The sequence below is a fragment of the Dendrobates tinctorius genome, unplaced genomic scaffold, assembly GCF_039654945.1.
Source record: "Dendrobates tinctorius isolate UK_male_01 unplaced genomic scaffold, ASM3965494v1 ptg000060l, whole genome shotgun sequence".
Taxonomy (NCBI): domain Eukaryota; kingdom Metazoa; phylum Chordata; class Amphibia; order Anura; family Dendrobatidae; genus Dendrobates; species Dendrobates tinctorius.
Genome location: NW_027361728.1, coordinates 64,015,590 through 64,021,628, shown reverse-complemented (window position 1 = coordinate 64,021,628; position 6,039 = coordinate 64,015,590).

Genomic DNA, 6,039 nt, shown 5'->3' with positions numbered 1-6,039 from the left:
TTTTTGTGTGGTATAACTATTTGGTTTAACCCCTTAACCACCTTGGACATATAGGTACTTCCAAGGTTGTCTCCATGCGCAAGCTCCCAAACAACAATTGTGGAATTGCAATTTTTTTTTATTTCATCGCACTACACAATTCTTTTCCTGTTTTCCAGTACATTATGTGAATCAATGGTGTCATTAGAAGTACAACTCCTCTGGGAAAAAACAAGCCCGCATATGGCTATATGGACAGAAAAATAAAAAAGTAATGGCTCTGGGAAGAAAGGGAGCAAAAAACAAAAGTGCAAAATTGGAAAATTGCAAGGGGTTAAAGAGCATAAAAATTAAAAGTTTAAAAATTGAAAATGTCATGATCTCAGTGCGGGTTTGACTTGCACATGTGGGGTTAATGTCTGAAACCAGTGCTGATGACTGGCATTTCAGGGGTTAACAGTTGTGATCCCAGTGCAGGCTTACCTGCACACCTGGGGCTTATTATTGTGGCCTCTCCCTGGTTCTGGGAAAGCTTCTTATAGCCTCAGGATGCTCCCATCCCTGTCAGTTATACTTTCGCCCTTGACATTGTGTGGTGACCCCTGAGTGTGTTGGTGCTGTGTTCTTGTTTATCTGATACTCTGTGTACGACTCGTTCTGTTCTCTGGATACTGCTTGTTGGATTCTGCTTGGTACCTTCTATGTCTGTTTGGCTTTGACCACTGCCTGTCCCCGACTATCCGTTCTGTCTCATCCCTGGTACTTTATTGTTATCTCTGTGTATGACCTGGTTTGTCTGACTTTGAGTATTCCTGTATAGTATTTTGCCTATCTCTGACAGCAGGACGCTAAGCCCAGCCCCCTTGCAGTCACATGACCATAGGTACTTCACTGCTCACTGACTTTAGCTTCTCCAGGTCCTGTTTGCTTGAACTTTCCTGCCGTGTCTGACCCCGGGCCCCTCTGGAGTGTGGGTGAGTCCTTGCTCCGTGGTGGCTGCACGCCGGCCTTGACAGGACCGTGACAGAAAAATGTTCAAATTTTTTGCCAAGTTTTTTATATTTTCATAAATAAACGTAAGACATATCGATCAAGATTTACGCACTTGACAGTGTCAGGATATAATCCTTTATTGCATGGGCAGCGGCTTTCAGCACTGAAGGCTGCATGCATGTGCTTGCAGAGCAAGAAAGCATTAGAAGACCTGCAGGAAGCAAAACGCGACTGCTGGTCCAGGCACTGCAGTCCCCAGGAATCTGCCCACAGGCTGGAGAAAAGGTCATTGAGGGCCGTGAACGGCCCACAAGCCGGAGGTTCCCTGCCCCTACATTAAGAGCAAGATCCACCATCGCTACACAGTATGCACAGGAAGAGGGCGTTTGCAAATAATGTCCAGAAGCAGAGAGCGATGTTGTGTTTTGACTGCTTCACAAACTTGATATAGTTATAGTTAGGCCACCATCAGACATTTTCTGGGCACCATTGTTTCTCTTTCCTGGCCCTTTGTGAATGTGAATTTCAGCAGTAGTTTCCTGTATTTCCCTGTAGGCACGAATGCCTATAGTTATGTGAAGTCTAAGAAACTCTGTACTGGAAGGAGTTAACGTTTATACCTTGTCTCTTTATGGTCTTTATTCACAATTTCATAGTTGCCTTACTAAAATGAGACAATTGGATTTTATTTCTCTAATGGACATATTACTGCTTGTGAAGTGCAAAAGCATTGATCCATGACCTTCTCTTGGTTTTGTATTGGCAAAGATATAAGGTTAATTGTCTAAGGCCTTTGTTTTCCATGTCCATATCACATTAATCTCTTGTATTTTATAAACCTGAACCTGAAGTGGGTTAAAATACATAAGCTAAAATGTAACCCATTGTATTATACTTTCCATCCACTGTCTTCAGATTATCCTGGTGCCACTCCCGTTACACACAGCCATCTTGTGACCACAACTTCTGACTAACCGGGAGTCAGAGGCAGCGGTCACAAGCTCTCAATGTAAGTCTATGAGAGGCTCGCTCTTGCTCTACATCTGAAAGAGTTTTGGCCTCTTAAAAACTTGTTGAGTTGGAGTTTCACTGAGTATAGTGACAATTATGGATGAAGCAATGGTTAAGGCTCTAATAAAAATCGAGAATTGCTCCTCTGTACAAGATTAGTCCTAGTAAACTCATCAGCACAATTTCCATTTAAGCTTTAAAGCATCTTCCTTCACAATGGCTGTCTGTAAATATACTTTGACACCAAACACAGGAGTTTTGCAAAGCTTGCTTGTTTGATAGCGTCCAAAGAGCTTGTATTAGATTTTCAGTCCTGTAAATAGAAAAATACCCTCAAGCACATTTTTCGTTTTTGTAAAACCTGCTGACTACACTATAAGATATTTCACCAAAATGAATTTCTGTTCTAATCATGCTTCATATGAATTGTTTTATCCTGTAGAAACTTTATATAGATTCAAGGAATGAAATTAATGCTTGTAAACGTGTGTCACCCTCTTAAGCCCCCCAAAAATGCATTCAACTAACGTCAACCAAACCTGCCAATATCATCCGTTTTGGCCATCAGTCTCATGTTTGTGGGCTTCCCAGACAGCAGTCCAATTTCAGAGTGCCAATGCTTTTGTTTTCTAAATGATAAGCTACAGCCAAAGATTACTGGTAGCGACTCTCTCATAGAGAACACAGAAGAGCGTAGCCAACTCAGCGCCCCTGTGTATGGGACAGTTGAGGGATAAAGCTGTTCAGTTGAAATGGCTATCAAAAGTGTATGGTGGCCTCTAATAATAGTAACCTTAAATGCTAATTTCCTTTGATGTAATGTGTATGTTTTTATCTAGAACAGAATAAAAATACGTAATAATCTCCTAAATCATTAGGGAGATTACTTAGCATACTTAAATCCCCCAAATACATTTGTGACGATGGCGGTACCTGATATCAATCGGTTCAGCCGACACCCTATGTGTATGGGGTGCCGGCCATCTGGTCTTCACTGGAAGATGTTGTTTGGACATATCCAATTTCAGACTGCCGATTTGCTTTGTTCTTCTAGAGATAAGCCACAGGTGGAGATGTCTGCAGTCGGCTATCTTATAAAGAGCACAGGAATGCTTGGCTGAATGAGCGCATCTGTGTAAGGGACACCCGGCTAAAATGGCTGCATTCTTTGATTGATAGCTATATAATGGGAATGTCTGGCTTTACTTGTAGCTCACAGAAAAGTTGTACGAATAGTAAAGCCAACTGAATACATTCTACAGCTGCATGAGGCTACATACATTATTACCTGCAAACCTAATTTATGCAGGATAATGGCCATGAACACACAAAATAGACTTAAGCATAATTTGATGAACAGAATTGACTTAGATCATTCTAAAGCCAGTTCCAAAAAATGATTTTGCCAATTTTGAATATTTCAGTTATAGTCTTTAATACATATAGTTCCCAAAAAATAGAGGCTAGATTCCCTGAAGGACCAATTATTCATACTCCTAGCTCGTTTGCCCTAGACCCTGCTCTAATAGCGCATGCTATAATCAAAATGAGTTTACATCAAACTTATTCAACGTACTCTTTGTCAGCACTAGAAACAATCATCAGGCCTAGTGCACACGAGCATATTGCAATGTATCTATACAACTGTATAATAGGGAGCCATAGAGATACCATGTGCCACCATAGTGACCTTAGTAACATAAATGGTAGATTCAGGAACCACTACTTGTCTAGAGATTGTAGGAGTGACTCCATTCTCCTCTGTAGAAGAAGGAAACACACTTTTTTGTTTAAGAGCATTTAATATTTCTCATGCTAAAACTAGGTAATATATAAGTTTGATGCCACGCAGAACACTTTCCCCCTAAGAATCTTTATTTGTATTTTAAGCAAAGTTTTATAGTGTTTAGCGCCAATCGAACACACTCAAAATGATGTCAATATTTTGTAGAGAGAGGAACATGCTGATCATCAGAGATTACACGCTACAAGAGAGAGAGAAAGGACCCTGCTGATCATAGGAGGTTACACTCTACAGGAGAGAGAGTGAGATAGATATATGGAGGAGCCTGCTGATCATAAGAGTTTACACTCTACAGGAGAGAGAGAGCAAGAGAGAGAGGACCTTACTGATCAAAGGAGGTTATACTCTACAAAAGAGAAAGAGAGGCCTGCTGATCATAGAAGGTTACACTCTACAGGAGAGAGAGATATACATAATGGAGCCTGCTGATCAAAGGAGGTTACACTCTACGAGAGAGGCCTGCTGATCATAGAAGGTTACACTTGTAAGGGGGTGAGGTATAATGTCTTTCATGCTTCCCTTCCCTCTGATTGTCTTCTGGTTCTTAATGTTTACAAATGTGTTTTATGATAATTGCCTGTGGTACTGCTACATATATAACTATGTATTACCGCTCATTGTTTATGGTAGTGCCACATGAATGTATTACCATTTTATAGAAAACTGTAATATATTGCCTTGTATTCCTGTATTATAGAATTTCAGATATTATACATATACAGTTAGGGAAAGTTAGTGCATCCTTTCTTGTGACATTAGAGGAGGGCACTCTTAGTACATAGTTTCCCCATAAACCGGGTAGATGTAATTATGTTGTGGGCCACTAGATGGGGGTACACTAGTGGGGCCTGATAGGATGTTCACAGAGGGTTAATTGTAGGAGGGGTTGCTGGGAGTTAAGGTTAGTGCTGAAGAGTAGTTTAGTCAGACGGGTCCAAGGCACCCAAGTGTCCACATGGGCTTTAGACCCGGACAACTCAGCAGCCACGTAACGTTAAGTCATTATAGCCCACGTTGCCCACGGCCACTGCGGGTCTTAACAGTGGGCCAGTACAGGAAAAGGAAGATGTGGTATCTGATCGCCTGGGCCAATGCTTTTAGGGCAGAAGTTGGCTGGACTAATGAGATGAAGGAAGTTGAGGCTTCAACGAGAACAGTACAGTAGGGCCGGATGCTTCACCAGGGACCACCAAATGTAGTGACTGATGAATTCATTTCTGGGGCGAAACAGGCTGAAGAAAATGTCATTATAGTGAGGTCAGGCCAGGAAGGAACTGGGAAGCAGTCTGGGACGGTCCGGTCCGGGCGTGAACTGCACAGAAGTACCAGCAAGCAAGGGAAAGATGAGGAAGCAAGCAAATGTTATAATGTACCAACTGTGAATGTAATGTGCGAAATCCTAAGTAAAGAAAGTGTTTAAGTTGACTCGGACTGTGTCTCCACTGATGGGGGTCACCTAGAAGAGGGACCATTATAGCCTGGGAAGTGCCGGGGTGAAGCTGAATCTGGAGATGCAGGTATGCTGAGGAGAAGAGTACTGTTTCATGTAGGGGAAGGACTGGACACAGCTGTTACAGTAATACAGGTCACGACTACAGTCCTGGCCCTACCTTACACTTGGCATAGTTGGCAGGATGTCAACACTGTGCAGCGAGGGAATGCTGCAAGTGATGAACTTGGGAGAGATGAAGTTTGGCAGGATGCGTTTGCCTTGCCATGTGGAGAATCTGCTGAAAGAAATAATGAGAATGTATGTGCGACTGCTGTACCCCTATAAGATGACCAGAAGAAGGAGCCAGAAGTTGCTGTTGATGAAGAAACACTGAATTTGCCTACTACTAATTTTTTGACAACAGCGGACTTGACTACTGCATTGAATTTGACTGATTGTAAAGGAAAAACTAACACCTTCATTGTGACCAAGATGGTGGCGGTGGGAGTGGCGGGAAATAGTGGAGAAGAAGTAAACAACGAAAACCGCATCCTTCGTGTGCATTGCCGTCACTCTTTAGTGCCAAAACTTGCCTGTCAGTATGCCCAGGTCTGCCCCTGGTGGGAGCGGATGAAGAGAAGGAAACCTCGCCCCTTGCAATTGATCAGCAATGTAGGGGAAAGGCGGCTTGACCCTACAGAAAAATTCAGAAGACGCTGTGCAGCGCCATCTTGTACCCATGAACCGGCCATGATGCAGCACTCGTCTACATGTAGCTGCCAAGGTGTGGGACGTATTGAGTGGAGTTGGCGGCTGGAGA